Consider the following 16,794-nt stretch of genomic DNA (forward strand, 5'->3'; position numbering starts at 1 on the left):
TATATAATAATCCATTGCTGATGTCATGAGAAATTGATATAGAGTTGCGACATATTTTTTGGCAAACACATTTCATAAGGAAAACAAATTAGTCAAAGGCAAAACAAGAAACATTATGTTCCATAAGTGGCAATATCACAGATAGTTTTACATAACAACTTAGTTTGACAAAAGACATGTTACAGCTTAAAAGACTTGTGGAACTCGAATCAGTGTACATAGTCATTAGTACATGGTTGCTTAACCTTTCTCCTTAATTACAGCCACACAGTGTGTTGGCATGAAGTCAATGAGGGCAGCAAAATGATGCAGGGGATTTTCTGCCTTTCTTTAACTCAAAATTGCAATAATTGGTAACAGCTGAAGAATTTTCATTGCCTTAGCTTCTGATCAATTTCCTCTCATAGGTGTTCACTCAGACTGAAATCCGGGCTCTGGCTTGGCCACTTCAGCACCCTTACTTATATCCTTCTCCTAAAGTGTGTGACAAGAGCAGAGGTGTGCTTAAGATCATTGTCATGAAATTCCAAGTTTTATCTCATTTATCTTTGACACGGGGCAACAAATGTAGTTTCAAGATTTTACAATGTTTGAAATGATCTATAATACCTTCAATAAGCACTAGAGGGGCAACACCTGAATGGGAGAAGCATTCCCACAGCACGATGTTCCCAATATCATGCTTAACAGTGGGTACTTGGTATTGGACATTATTTCTTGACTGGTCTTTTAAACATACCAAATCCCATCCAAAAAACAAAAAAAAAAAGAAACAAAAAAAAACTTACTTTAATCACTCAGAGCACACGCAATCGCTGTTGAGGTGCCAGTCCTTATGTACTATGGCAACTTAACTCAGGCTTTCCTATTCTTTGCCGATACTAGTCGCTTTTTCCTTGGGTGCCAGCCATGAAGATTAGGCTCTACACACACACACACACACACACACACACACACACACACACACACACACACACACACAAACGCAACTCACACACACACACAAACGCAATCTTGGGCACTAAACCCACACACTCAGCGTATTTGCCTATGCTTGTCATTGGTGAAAGTAAGAAACCATGTTGTTACAAACACATTAACATGTCTGTGAAGTGTATTGTTTAACCTGACAAAAGTGCACTTGGATGGGTAGTAGGATTTTCATGAATGGTGTAGAGCATTCTTGTACTCTAGGTAAAAGATCATTGCTTAAAAATTGCCAAAAGGGAGTAAATATTACTGCTGCATGACAATGCACTAACTCATCTCTTGCTTGCTATCTTAAATAGAAAGGCCGAGTCCATAAAAGTGATGCTCCTTCCAAATAATGTAACCTCTATATTACAGCCCATGGATTGAGGCATTACTGAAACTTTCAAATGGTATTACAGAAAAGAACTGTTAAAGTAAGGTATTGTTGCAAAGAGGAGAGAGAAGAAAGACTGTTACGAAACCATAAAAATGTTGCTTTAAAAAATGTGTCCTACATGATCAGAGCAACATGGGATAGTGTGAAAGACCAAAATTTGAAAAAAGCCTGGATTAAAATTTTGTGTATGGTGGAAAGTTGTCCAAGTTTAATTGGAAATGACAAACAGAATGATGTGTCACAAATGCTCAATATGATAATTCAGTTGCCACGAATGTAATAAAGATGTTCGATGACGCAGATTCAGGGTACCAAATCATGCAGAGTAGCAAAATTATAAGCCTTCTCACTGATAAAGCTGACAACACCTGCATCTCATCAATTAGTAGTCCAGAAAATAAAGATGAAAATGTACCGGCTGCTTCTGAAGCATTTATATTTTTAGATACAGCCTCACAATGGTTTAAAACTCAAGATGAAAGTGACCAGTATCAAATAACTCTCCTGGAAAAAGTGTGCGACTTAACTGCTCATAAACAGGTAGCCTTACTGCAGCCAAAAAAAAATCAATGATTTTTTTAGCATTTATTTTATACATATGTACTGTTATACATCACATATTGTTTGTTAACTACGCTGTACTATATACATTCCTACTGTACTTGTCCTTGTTGTAATAATAACAGAGTCCTGTTATAAGTATACATAGTTTTTATTGGTAAATAAAAGTGTTCAGTTCAGCTACCTGAATAGACTGGTTATCTTAACACTCCTGTGCCCCAATTAGTTTGGATAGTTGGTGCTCTACTGTGTATAAAATATTATGTATGTTAAATTATTTTAACAAGTGTATTACTCTGGAAGAAACCTATCATTAGATATATCAGTAATTCTTTAGAGTGCGATATTGTCATTTACAAAATATATACAACAAAAGGCATGTATGTGGAATCAAGATATACATGCTGGACAATATGGGCAATTTTATAAGCTTGTGCTCTATGTAAATGAAGATGCTTAATGTTCTGTGTGGCAAATCACAGGCTGAGAAGGTCATTTCCCATTTGTTAAAGGAGAATCTGCATGTTTAGCACCAATTTTCATCAACATTTACTGCAGTAGCTAGTTGAATCTGAAAACACATTGCACTGGGACACTAAGTTTAAAAAGAAATAATATCCATAAATAAGTTGTATCAGCAAAACTGGAAAAAGGAAACACAATTGCTCAGTATTTGCAATATGTGACAATTGGAAAACTGAAGTATAGGTAAGAGCTTTTTTACATTTACACAAAATTTCTTGATACAATGGTACAAGTGTCAAATTCATACGAGCAAATAAGTTCAAAAACTGCTGCCAATTGTCAAGCATAATGCGAATACGTCTGAGACATATAGGCAGGACCAGATGCTGCCATATTATTTATGTGAGTGGAAGACTGTCCACTGGCCTGCTATCATATAATTGACACATTACTTTTCAGTTAAGAGAAAGGGACCTCACAAGAAACCATACATTTGATGAAACGTGGACATTTCAAGAAATATACAGGCCTGCAGAGTAACACAGCTGTTAAAATAGTTTCCCCAATGAAGAAGAAGAAAAACGGGAGTTATTGGTACGGAGGAAGGAGGACATAAAGATTGCAAAAAATGTTGTGTTTGAATCTTTCAATTAGTTCACTTATGTTTACAGTGTCACAGAAATGATACAGGATTTGGGCTGCAAATCATTAAAAGAAAGGCGTTTTTCGTTGCGACGGAATGCTCTCACGAAATTCCAATCACCAACTTTCTCCTCCGAATGCGAAAATATTTTGTTGACACCGACCTACATTGGGTGGAACGATCACCACGATAAAATAAGGGAAATCAGAGCTCATACGGAAAGATATAGGTGTTCATGCTTTCCTCACACTATACGAGATTGGAATAATAGAGAATTGTGGAGGTGCTTCAATGAACCATCTGCCAGGTACTTAAACGTGATTTGCAGAGTATCCATGTAGATGTAGATGTATTTTGTATGACACTAGGTTTTTGCGAAAGAACCTTGTGGAATAGAAGGAATGTCAATTCTGTAAATGTTAGCTATATCATTTCTTATATTAAAGGGAAAATCTGTCGCACAAGCCCATGACCGTGCCACTGGCATGACTGTGGGTAGAGCGCAACCTTTGTTAACATCATTAGGGAGTGGAAAATGGTAGCGCCATCACCCTGCCTGCCTTTAGCCCTAGGAAAGATCCCAGTACTCATTTGATAGCATACTGAGTGGACCTGGGACCAATCTGGAGAGACTAGAATGAGGAAAAATCCCCCTCTCAATCCGAGATTGAACCAGGGCCAGAGTACAGTACTCTACCTCAGAAACCACCACGGCCACATGCTACATCTTAAAGCTGCAACAAATTTATTTGATGCAGCTGTTTTACATTTAATAATATTATGAAACGGATAGAATGAAATTTTCACTCTACGGCGGAGTGTGCGTTGATATGAAACTTCCTGGCAGATTAAAATTGTGTGCCAGACTGAGACTCGAACTCGGGACCTTTGCCTTTTGCTGGCAAGTGCTCTACCAACTGAGCTACCCAAGCACAACTCACGCCCCATCCTCACAGCTTTAATTCCGCCAGTACCTCACCTCCTACCTTCCAAACTTCACAGAAGCTCTCCTGCGAACGTTGCAGAACTAGCACTCCTGGAAGAAAGGATATTGCGGAGACATGGCTTAGCCACAGCCTAGGGGTTGTTTCTAGAATGAAATTTTCACTCTACAGCGGAGTGTGCGCTGATATGAAACTTGCTGGCAGATTAAAACTGTGTGCCGGACCGAGACTCGAACTCGGGACCTTTGCCTTTCGCTGGCAAGTGCTCTACCAACTCAGCTACCCAAGCACGACTCGCGCCCCATCCTCAAAGCTTTAATTCCGCCAGTACCTCGCCTCCTACCTTCCAAACTTGCCCGCGAAAGGCAAAGGGCCCAAGTTTGAATCTCGGTCCGGCACACAGTTTTAATCTGCCAGGAAGTTTCATGAAATAGATACTCACCATATAGCGGAGATGCTGAGTTGCAGTTAGTCACAACAAAAAGATTGTCACAAAATAAGTTTTCGGCCAACAAGGCCACTGTCAAAACAGCAGTAGTAGTGCTTCATGGGAGAGGCAACTGGATGGGGGTAAGGAGGAGGCTAGAGCGGGGAGGGTGAGGGGTAGCAGGGTAGGGGTGGGGGATGGTGAAGTGCTGCTGGGGAGTGTGCAGGGACAAGGTGGAGAGAGGGTAGGGCAGCTAGGTGCAGTCGGGAGGTTAGGCAGAGGATAGGGCAGCTAGGTGCAGTCAGAAGGTAAGTCAGAGGGCAGTGGAGAGGGGGGGAGGGGGAGGTAGTGGAAAAGGAGAGAAGTAAAATGACCAGGTGCATTGGTGGAATATAGGGCTGTGTAGTGATGGGATGGGGAACAGGGGTGGGGCTGGATGGATGAGGAAAATGACTAAAGAAGGTTGAGGCCAGGAGGGTTACAGGAATGTAGGATATATTGTGGGGAGAGTTCACACCTACACGATTCAGAAAAGCTGATGTTATTGGGAAGGAATCATGTGGCACAGGCTAAAAAGCTGTCACTGAAATGAAGAATGTCATGTTGGCCAGCATGCTCACAGGGTGGCCCAGTTGTTTCCCAGCCACAGTTTGCCGGTGGCCTTTCAAGCAGACAAATAGCTTGTTGGTTGTCACGCCTACATAGAATGCAGCACAGTGGTTGCAACTTAGCCTGTAGTCATTGTCCTCACCCAACTGGCACCTTCCCTCTTTCCATTCCAGCACTGCACAGCCCTCTATTCCACCAACGCACCTAGTCTTTTTACTTCTCTTCTTTTCCACCTCTCCTCTGCCCTTCGTCTAACCTCCCACAGTTGCACTTAGCTGCCCTACCTTCCCTTCACCTCGTCCTTGCATGCTCTGCTGCAGCACTTCACTGTACCCCAGCCTACCCTGCTATCCCTCCCCCCCCTTCCCGGCCCTGCCTCCTCCTTACAGCCCCCCACCCCCCATTTGCCTCTCCCATCATGCATTGCTGCTGCTCGCTGCATGGCTCCAGCTGCCAGAGACTGCGGTCATCTGTGTGTGTGTGTGTGTGTGTGTGTGTGTGTGTGTGTGTGTGTTTGACAAAGGCCTTGTTGGCTGATAGCTTATTATGTGACAATCTTCTTGTTGTGCCTTTCTGCAACTCAGTTTCTCTGCTATATGGTGAGCAGCAGCTATCCTTTTCATAACGTTGATACATTCCATCCTGAATTTTTCACTGCCTCTCTCTCCCTTTTTTTTTTTTTTATTTTTTATTTTTTTTTTACATTTAATTCAAAGTTTCACAGTCAGGATGGTGGTCTGGCTATGAGTAGCAAAGTTTCTATTTCTCTCTGCTCTGCGTCCTCCCCTTTGCATATTATGACTCATTTATTACAGCACCTTTTAAAATTGATTATAGGCAGAATACTTTGCCTCCAAGTTTCCTTGCTAGCCTTGAAGTTCAGTTGCATGCAGCAACAGCTGACAGGTTTTAGCAAATGTTTTATTTACCAGATAAGTCTTGTGTCCAACACAAAGGTAGTAGGAAGCAAACCGCATACAACAGAAATCAGTTGCGCAATGTTAGATTAAAACCTAAATAATGTTGGCCAACACTGTAACAGTTATTACTCATTTATTGAAAGAATGTATACAATAAATAGTGAGTCTTAGTCTGATGAAAAGACATGGTGCCAGTGTAAAAGTTCTGGTCATTGTTCTAACCAAGCTTAGTAAACAATGACTATCTAATAGTTGGTCAGTCTGTACTGCTGTCGTGACAGTTAGTACTTCTGACTATATTTATGATAATACATACTGCAATGACACTCAACAATTATTGCAGCAGCATGACAGTACTTGTAGGTAACTGCTGGTGACTCTATAACTGCACCCCGAACTGTTCGGCAACTGGCAAGTGACGCTGTGCAGCCTCTTAAACCTGTGGTTGGCACAGGAATGTTCATCTGCTAACTACTTGGCAGGTGTCATCTATGATATCAGACCTAACTATCGACAGACAGAGCAGGCTAGTGGTGGAAGGGTAATAAGGTTCCTGTCACATGCACCACATGTGGCAACTCATTGACTCGTTACAAATGTGAGATGCCACACTGGAGGCTAGCATGGAGTTATGCAGCCTGTGTGGATATATTTGTGTACAATATCTGACAGTAGATACAGCAGCCCTCCATTGGCATGGGATGCCTTTGCTTCCATGCTTGCCAACATAATTTCTGATAGGTGCACATGCATTACATTTGCCTGTGGTACCAGGGAAAACAGTACCCAAAACCTCGGTGGGGGATATCAGACAAGATATTTGCCACATCAGCTTCCATCTCTTTCTGAGTGGGATGAGGAGGGATGTCCATTTCCATCTGGGCATCGTTGATGGCTGCAGCTGGGTCCAGCTGCTGAAAATGGAGTCAAGGATGGCTGCCGGCTGCAACTGTAGGCCCCCAAGATAGCTGGTTGCAACGAAGTCATGTGAGCCTGAAAAAGACATCAGCCTAGGAGTCCTGTCTGAATGAGCATGTAAACTGTGCACCATCATTTGATTCTGTGTCATATTGTGACACCATTATAAGTCTGAACTCTGTATGGAATATTCCCAAGCTACTGTATTACTTTGGCTGACACTCAAGATTTGTTTTCATATTTACACATGGTAATGAGTACTTGATCATTGAATTAAAACACTTTTGCCTCGACAGTTGTTGATGCCTGAGCGGCTTTAATGTTGACAATAAAGTGCAGTATTTTCAATTTGAGATTTTGTAGCACTGGAGTGGTTAGGTACTGAGAAAAAAAAAATTAACAATGCCGTATCCTTATTGCACTGCCAAGTGAACTTTTGAGGCTTGAATATCTGCACAAATTGTACAGCGATGGAATGAAATGTTTTGAAATATGAAGTGCCATTTATTTCTCAAAATATTTTAACTCCTAGAAGTAATCAATGACATTTGTATCACTTATTTAAATTTTGAAAACACACATCAGCAAGTAGCTTACCTTCCTAAAAATGATGTAGCATAATAAATGTGTAAATGTTACAAGGGTTCTGATGCCTGTGGCCATGGAAAATATTGTAGAGGAGCTGACGTATTTTTGTCATAAGTTGTATTTAGTCAACATCACTTCTACATCTTCATCTATATCTTCCCAGTAGCAATGATCCCTGGAAAAGCATTTGCTATGGGTTAAGCCTCAGTGGCGTTTAAGGAGAATTTGAAGCACTTTGGGTTTAAGCAATCAGGATACACTGCTTATGTCTTTTCTGATTGTAAATGTACTAAAATGACACCTATGTAGACAGTCAAAACATGTCTCATGTGAGTGTGATTTAATTTCTAGTTATTCAACTATTGTTCAATCAACTTTTTATCTAAAGGCCACTCCAATTAAATGTAGTGTTTAATCTTAAGATACTTGGTACAAGCTTTGCAATTAAATTAGAATCTAATGAAAAATTTTCCACGGTTTCTTGATGATTTAATTTAATCCAAAACATACAACAGAAGAAGATCCAAAATTTTTATCCTGCCCTAGGCAGCTGGGTAGCAAATCTTCATTAGTGTTTTGAGCTGTGAACATGAAAACTACTTCATAGTCATAGTATAGCAAAAGCAGTTCCCACTGTGCAAGTTTTGGACTGTCCTGGAAGGAAAAGTATTATTTGGTCCAAAAGTTGCCACCAGTGGTTTGTGGTGCACAAGGAGAATTTATCTTCAGCTTTATATGTATTCCTGAACTTGTTAACAGCAAAGATAACTGCAAGAACTTCCTTTTCAATCTGAAAGTAATGTTTCTGAGCAACTGTCACTGTTTTGGACATGAACATGCTCGGACATTTGACAATGTGACAAAACTAAACCGATTCCATACTCAAATGTATCTGATGCAATAGTTAATACATTATTTGGACAATATGTCATGAGACATTTGGCATTTAACAAACATTGTTTTAATTTATCAACTGTACTTTGGCATAACGTCGTTCAAAATCTATTTTGTGCCTTTGCATAATAGTTTGGAAAGTGGTTTGCTTATGAATGCTACATGTGGAACGAACTTTCTGTAGCAATTAATTTTAACTACTACAGCACACAGAGGGTGTCCACCTGAGGAGTCCCTGATTTCAAGATTGATAGACGAGAGCAACAAAAGTTATGTTTACTCTGAAAACTGCAAGAATTTTATACAGAAGTTCTAAAATAGTTTGAAAAGCTGCTAACCCCAAATAGTACCAGCAAACGTAATTAAACTTGTCCTCAGCAAGCCGCCATTCCAGCCGCATCACAAGCTTTTCAAAACACCCATCACTAGCAGTAAGTACACAGGTGGTGCAAACGAACAATGCAATTTGCCATCACATCTTGTAGTATCTCAATGGAAATGGATTCAGAAGCCACACAGACTGCCAATACCAGCTCATCCAGTGTGGTGGGGTGGTTCCAGTAGACAATGTCTTTCAATGTGCCCTGCAAAAAGTAGTCACAGGGAGTCAGATCAGGTAAAAATTAAGGCCAATCCATTCCTGAACCAGTAAATTTACAATAATCCAATGCAATGACTATTTTCAAAGAATTTATCAAGAAAGCAAAACACCTGTTCGCTCCGATGTGGCGATGTGGTTCCCACCTGGCATGAACCACTTGGTGCTTGGTTGATCCTTCAATGCTAGCTGTGTGGTAACTACAAAATTGCAGTGTAACATTCACTAGTGATAGTTTGCATACCACAGCCCAAACAGTAACTTTGGGAGAATACAGCAATTTTTCTTCATGCACGTGGGATTTTCAGATCAATGAAATAGCCAGTTTTGTTTATTCACGACTCCAAGTGGAAATGTGCTTCAGCTGTCGACCAGAGTGAGAATCTGTTTGACAAAGTCAGCCCAATGTTGTACAGCTTGTATGCGTATGGCTTGGTGGCTTTAGATTTTGAATGGAAACATGTAGGCTCAATATTTTGTGTGTGCTAAATGCTTCAAACTAGTCTCTGCTGCAGTTCTTTAGATGGATCTCCTTGGATTTTGCTAAACAAGCAAATCGTGGCAGCATTTTCAGGGATAATGACAGTTTGTGTGGGGTCATTATTCCCTGCTAGATCATCAGCCACACTTCCTTTCAGTTGGAATTTGGTGATGAGCTTGTGAATGATTTTCATTAAATCTTTGGACATTAAATCTTATTTGAAAACTGTGGTTCGTTGCTACAGGAGTGTATTTTAACCTGTGGTATTCCAGTACCAAAGAAAGATGATGTTCAATGGACCACTGATTTCAACCTTTTCCTCTGGTACAACAACCACTTCAATGGTGGAACTGATTGCTCTGATCAGTGGTACACTATTTTCAGGCATAATGTATTGCGTTTTTTTTTTTTTTTTTTTTTTTTAACTATTTTGAAACTTCTGTATCAAATTCTTACAGCTTTCACAATAACCATACCATTTGTACCACACTTCTGTTGATCTTAGTTTACGAGCTATTTAATTTTGAAATCAGGGACTCCTTCACTGGATTCCTCAAGATAATTGCGAGCTTACAAGTTTTTCATTGTTTCGGTGTGTCCTAAATATTGGACTTGCTAGTGGAATACCATGTCCTTTTCTTTGTTACACTTTAAACTTGCTGCTCATACAACCTTAAAGACATATTCCATATTACATAACAGTCCTCCTGGAGCTTTTTCCTGAGAGAATGATGTCATCCAGGTAGTTCACAGCATTACTGCATTTCCTAATTAACTGTTCCAAGTATTGCTGGAACAAACTTTGTTCACTGACAATCCCAAATGGCAATCTCATGTACTGTTAAACTCCAAATGTAGTATTTATATCCAAAAATCTGTGTGTTCCTTCATCCAAAGGTATTTGTAAGTGGCTTCCTTCAAATCAAGTTTTGCAAAATATACATACACTGCCAGCTAATTCAGACACTAAGTCTTCTAGTTTTGGAATTTGATAGGAATCTATTAACCGATTGTACTCTGACAGTCACTTTGAAATCACCACAGATCAATAATGTGCCATGCAGTGTTGCCTTTCGGCTACCAGTAATTGATTCTATAATGACATTCTGTTACAGATACTCAAGCTCCTGTTTCACTTTGTCCTTTAATGCAAATGGAATATTATGTGTTTTGCAGAATTTTGGCATAGCATTTGGCTTCATAACGATGTGCACATTGAAGTCTTCAATACTAAAGTTGCCTCCAAAAAAAATTGTATCATATTTTTGCAAAGATGTTTGCAACTATCCAGTAGGAACGTAAGTGGGAATCTCCTTCACTCCTTCATGAATTGTGAATACTAGTGTGTTAGAACCAGTAAATCTGCTGCTATACGTGAATATATTACTATAAATCTGTCCTGTCTGGTAAACTGCTTAATGCAACATCCAAATGAATTGACCTTTGATCCATATTTGCTGGTGTCTGTTGATAAATATCAAAATGTGAAATTCAGTTAACTTTGGTGAGCCTAATTTCTTGTATGTCTGTAGATCAACTATAGAAATTGCAGAGCCTTTATCAGTTTGAAATTTTTAATGGCACTTTATTAACTCTTCAGTGTCATAGCTAAAGCATTGTCATTTACTGAAAAAGACAGCATTCACTTTATTTTTTTTTGTCCACAAAAATCTACTGAATTGCTCGTGTTCATTGTAGACATCTGAATTTTGTTATGAAAAACTTTTGTCAGTATCATGAAAATCGGAGATAACACTCCATGAGAACATAAGGTCCTGAACTACAGAATGAATGGGAAAAGAGATACTGGAAGACCTCGGAAAAGATGGGAATGATTTTGTTTGCAAGTTGAGAACAGGCAAAAGCCAATTCAGATTTGTGATCTGTTTTATAGCATAAAAACATTGTGAGTTTCAAAAGAAAAGTATTCAGAGCTTGGCTATGTGGGCTGCTTATGCACTGTAAGCACACAACTGTCTCCATATTAAAGTGCACCTGCTTACACTAGCCGTTGTTAATGTGGCCATGTTAAAGGTAATATCAGTCGAGTGCATAAAAAGCATATTACAATTGAGAGAAGCAGTGTAAGACTTGTTACATGTCACTTTCACATGGAAACTTGCAAATATCTAGTTAAGTCTTGCAATTGTAGTGTCCATTCATTGTTACCTGCTAACCTTGATTTGGTTCCTTAAAAGCCTCCAAAAAATTTATCCCTGGTTCAGAAACATTGCACTTGTGCTCCAAAATGTGACACTAACCTTAATTTCTGAATATGAAAGGATCATGTGATCTATTTCTTTTGAATTAGTTTAAACACTTCCACACCAATACCTGCAATAAGAAAAGCTTTGTCTGCGACATCACCCGATAATCAGTGCGTGATGGAAAGTTTCTTCAGTCGGGAAATATAATTTGGCGAGGCTTCTCTATTCTGGTTGGAAGGTAGAAATGATGGTGGCAAGATCTTAAAGTTTTCTTAGATGTTTTCCTTTTGTGGTTCAAGATTGGACATCCATTCCAGCAACAACTCGTAAGTGCTGGATAGCTGTTGCAGTAAGACCATCATTCACTGTAGAAAGTCAGGTTGAACCATTTCTGAAAAATAAGAAGACCAGTATACTAAATTCTTGTAGCCAAGTCATGGCATTTTTCGTGAGTTCTGAATGCCAGTTTATGTAGAATTAGCAATGTTTCTTTTCATAAATCCTCAAATCTGTGCCACCAATTTATGTATCAGCTTTAATCCTCATTGGCAACTTGCAGAAATCCTTTATGAATTCTCATCACCAGTTTATTTTATATTCACCAAATAAGTTTGGTGCCCAATATGCAAGTAACAGGAAGCAAGCCCTCTGCCACACATATTAGGTGCTTTATTCATGTCGTGTGTTTGTACGCTGCAACTCTCTGGACACAGGGCAAAGTTAGAGTAAAACAAGTGTGTTGGCAACACAATAAGTAACAACTAACAGTCATTTAATAAAATAGTAGGTACAATAAATATAAACTTCAGTTGGATGAGAAGGTGTGGCACTGTTGTAAAAGTTCTGAACACTGATCTAACCTCACTCAGTAAACAATGACTGACTGAGTAATGAAATAGTTGTTCAGTCCGGACTGCTGTGGGTGACAGTTTATAGTTTAGGTTCTATTTATGATACATGTACTGTGATGACACTTGGCAATGATTGTGGCAGCGAGATGATAATTTTAGCTAGCTGCTGGTGACTCCATAACTGCTAGTAGAATCACTCGTCAAATGAAACCAACTGTTAGGCAACTGACTGAGTGAGGCAGTGCAGTAGCTTACATCTGTAGTCGGTAGAAGAATGTTCATCTGTGAACTGTTTGGTGAGTAAAGGAAGTAGTCCTTGGTATCATCGTCCTCTGTAGCGGCAGACATAACTATCGGTAGGAGGCGTGGTCTGTTTGTAATCACGTTGTGGAAGCATAATAAAGTTCTTGTTATGTGGTGACTGATTATGTATGTGAGTATTGTATTATCTGACAGTGGCCACAGCAGAAAAGTTGGTATTTTCTTAAGTTGTTCCGAACATCACAGAAATTGCTACCTAATAGCACTGTTATCCAAACTGTCACTTCACTGGAATATTTATTGCGAGCATTTTCTTTTTTATCTCACTGTGCTCGGCATCGTGTCCCTCCTACAATTTGTACATCACTGACTATTCAACTGCAACATTTTGCTTGTATGGACTGTGCCTTATGCAATGGCACTGTCTCTTTTTGTGAATTATTTTAATGATAAACAACAAGTTGTCATATCTGCCTGGAAAATTTTTTCTATCGTCAATTTCCATTACTGAACAGTGTGGTAAAACTTTGCATAAACTTTGAACTACAATGTGGATATACCTGATTATGTGGTCAGGCATGTCTGTGCAAACATTTTAAATGAACTTATTTATTCAGGGACAGTATTATTCAAAGAAAATGTATCTTCCGCAGTAATAATGCTTCCATCTACATTCTAGGAAATGTCTTAGATTAGTTTGGTGAAAGTGAAATAACGCTACTTCGCTGGCTTTCCAAATTACTAGATTTCAACACTAACAAGCCACTGTTGTCCGTACAGGAAAAAAATTAAGGTCCCCGAGCCCTCTTCAGGAACTGAAATAGAACAATTTCTAAGCAAGGAATGATATAAAATAACACTGATAACAAATTTATAAAGTTTGATAGCTAGTAGGAATCAAGCTGTTTTGGATGCCTAGAGCAGCCTTACAGAAAGTTAGGTAGGTATTTAAATCACTGTGCCCAACTCCTGTTGTGTTACATATCATCCCAGAAGAATGATGTGTATCCCTATGTATACCCTACTGACGAATGATACTTTTCAATGAAAGAACAATGAAACAAAGTATTATCTAAGGGAGCACAACTACTGTGTGGATATATTGTCTTGTGTGCATGTGGAGAACCAGGCCATGGCACAATACATCTTGAAGATGGTATAGCAGCTGCAGAGGAATTACCTCCACATGTGTGATGTGTACACTCCACAAAATGCCGTACAACATTGGAGAAGTGTGTCGCCCTAACAATAAATGCTGGAAGATATAACAATGGCTGTAATATGTGTAAAACAAACGTATTAACTTGTCATTCCGAACTATTCATTCTCAGTTTAGAGTTCTGAACCACTTAGTAGTGTTTTCGAGATTAATGTGGAGACTGTGGTCTTCTGTTATATGATGGGGACTGCAAATGGTTTTAAACAATATATGGAATTTATAGCTAAAGATGTTAGTACAATTATCATAGAAAAATAGAAACTGTTTTATGGTGTAACCTATCGGTATATATTGCATAATAAGGAAAAGAGGTTTTAAGGTGCAACCACATGATGCCAATTTCCTATTCAACATAGTGTCTGCACATAAATTTTGACGGATCAAGTATGCCTAAGCATTTGTGGATGCATAATTTCCTGGGAATGTAGGCCATGCATAAAGTGCATTGCTTTCCACCTTTGATGGAAATGTGTGTTCTTTTTAGCAGACGGCAGGCAGCTAGGGTCGGATGTGTGTTACTGTGTAGCGTGTTGAGGTTACGGAGAAGCAATTGCTGTGCATAATGTCTGTTGACTCCAAAGGAAGCATAAATAAATTTAGATATGATTATAGACAAAGAAGGGTGCCACAGAAAGCAACTTTTAAAGATAACTCGAAAAAAATTTGAAATGTGATGCTCTGAGTCAAGTATTAGATAAAAAGCCTCCAATTATATTACGGTAAATAACGAAGTGGGCAAACGGAGAACAAGCAGGCAGAAATTTGGATGGATATTTATGCTATTGCAACAAGTGGGGAGCCTGACATCTTAACAAAAGAAATAATGGCAGCTCCTCACAAACTACTAGAAATAAAATGAAGCGCATTAATGATGCAAAAAAGCACAACCTCCATTCGCGTGGATTCTGGTCTCTACGAAATTCCCAGTTTGTCGAGAGCAAGGATGTTAACCTACATATAATCTTTTATTATTAACTTTGTGTTAGCAGCTTTCTCTAAAAGATAAAATGACTAACTAAAAGTTAATTAATCTTCACATGAAGAATAAGAACCTCCCGTATTTTTCACTTTCAGGTATGATCAATTAAAAGTTTTGTCTTGAAGTCCGAAGTAAATAGTTCAAACAGGTATATATGTCGCTGGTTACTACTTAACGAAACGTTATTACCAGCCTTATCGCTACAGTTTTTTCTAGCAGAAAATCTAAAATGTCCTTGTAACCTCATTCTGAAATTACGAAAAAAGCATTGTCATTATATATGTCTGCATCTCTGTTATTCAGACACTCCTTTACCTATAGTCGCCTTTGTTTTTTCTTCTTGTCGTCTTTTCATCACAATAAACGCAGCACAAGCACCCAAACAAACTATGGGATCCATGGCAGACTGCTTGCGCAATCAGGCAACATGTGACACGGGAATACCAATGCGTTCTTTCCACAAATTTTTGTGCATGCCCTTTATTCCCGTGCAATTGCAATTGCTCATGAGGAAAGAGGCATTCTGTAGACATACTTTTACATCGTTGCGTCCAAGGCCAAGTTCAGCTGAGAAGATTGAGAAAATCAGAATAACATTTAATCTTCACTGATTGAAGTTAAGTTAAATCTGAGCTTTGAAATTCAATAGGAACACTACATTCTGGTGACCATACCGATGAACATTTTAAAAGGTGTATTTTACCTGCCGACTATCATGTTCAAGCGCCTACATTTATAACGGCGCAGCTACGCATGCGTATTTGTGCATACGTAATTTCCACGAAATGAAGGCCTTGCGTAAAGCGTACTGCTAACCGCCTTCGGTGGGAATCTTCGTGCTTTCTAGCAGACGACAGGCCCATGTGTGTTTGTATAGTGTGTTGAGGTTAATCTGTGAAGCGATTTATGTGCAGTTATGTCTGTTGACACCAAAGGAAACACGCTTAAGATTGGAGATGATCACAGACAGAGAAAGAAATCGTATGAAATGCGCTTTTGAAGATTATTTGAATAAAAATTTGAGATGTGTTACCCTCAGTGTAAAGTATTAGCGAGAGTCTAAGATCACATTTCTGTAAAGAATAAGGTACCGTAAGTTTCGAAGCAGAAAAAGAGAGAAGAATAAGCCAGAAATTTATGAGAAGAGTACCGGTATCTGCAAACTGTGGACGAATATTCGTGCTACGATGACTTAAAGCACAACAACAGAGGAGCATGACACCTGAATAAAAGAAGTGATGGGACGTGTGTGTAGCTCCTCAACAAATTACTAGAAATAGAAATGAAGAACTTTCACGACGCAAACAAATAAATAATTAAACAAATGGAAAACACAACCTCCGTTCTGGTGGATTCCGGCGTTTATAAAATTCCCACATTTGTCGAGACTGGGGATGTTAATCTACATACTATCTTCCATTACTAAAGTTGTGTGCACAAATGAAGTACTGAAAGCTAATTAATGTTTACATAACGAAAAATAATCTCCATTAAGTATTTCTCAGTTTCAGGAATAACCACCGCACTGAAATGCTTTTCTTTAAAACACGGAATAAATAGTTCAAACTAGTATATAAGTCCCCGGGTACTAGCTACGGGAATCTTAATGCTAGCCTTATTTCTGCAGTTTCCCAAGCAGAACACGTAAAATCCCGCTGTAAGCTCCTTCCTAACGGTGTTCATCACTTTGTATTTCTCGTACATCTGTTATTTAGATACTTCTATACCTACAGCCATTTAGCGTTGTCTTTTTCAGTAGTCTTTTAATAAGCATAAAATATAAACGCAACACAAGCTCCCAAGCAAAAAACGGGATTCATAGCAGATTTCTTACGCAATGAGGCAAAGTGCGGACGCGAG

General features: G+C 39.1%; 1 long non-coding RNA gene across 3 annotated transcripts; it reads right to left on the bottom strand.

Annotated features, from left to right (window-relative positions):
* Positions 1–6,054: 6,054 nt before the first annotated feature.
* On the bottom strand, positions 6,055–15,815 carry LOC126334914 (uncharacterized). 3 transcript variants are annotated; one of them, XR_007564787.1, is made up of 4 exons: positions 15,638–15,815; positions 15,250–15,501; positions 11,752–12,015; positions 6,055–6,931 (listed from the first exon to the last, which is right to left on the bottom strand). It is a non-coding gene; the product is annotated as an uncharacterized LOC126334914 (long non-coding RNA). The 3 variants fall into 3 exon arrangements; XR_007564785.1 differs by lacking the exon at positions 6,055–6,931 and having other exon boundaries at positions 7,921–12,015; XR_007564786.1 differs by lacking the exon at positions 6,055–6,931 and having other exon boundaries at positions 7,921–12,015; positions 15,609–15,815.
* Between the last annotated feature and the right edge of the window lie 979 nt (positions 15,816–16,794).

The sequence above is a fragment of the Schistocerca gregaria genome, chromosome 2 (genome assembly GCF_023897955.1).
Source record: "Schistocerca gregaria isolate iqSchGreg1 chromosome 2, iqSchGreg1.2, whole genome shotgun sequence".
Lineage (NCBI taxonomy): Eukaryota > Metazoa > Arthropoda > Insecta > Orthoptera > Acrididae > Schistocerca > Schistocerca gregaria.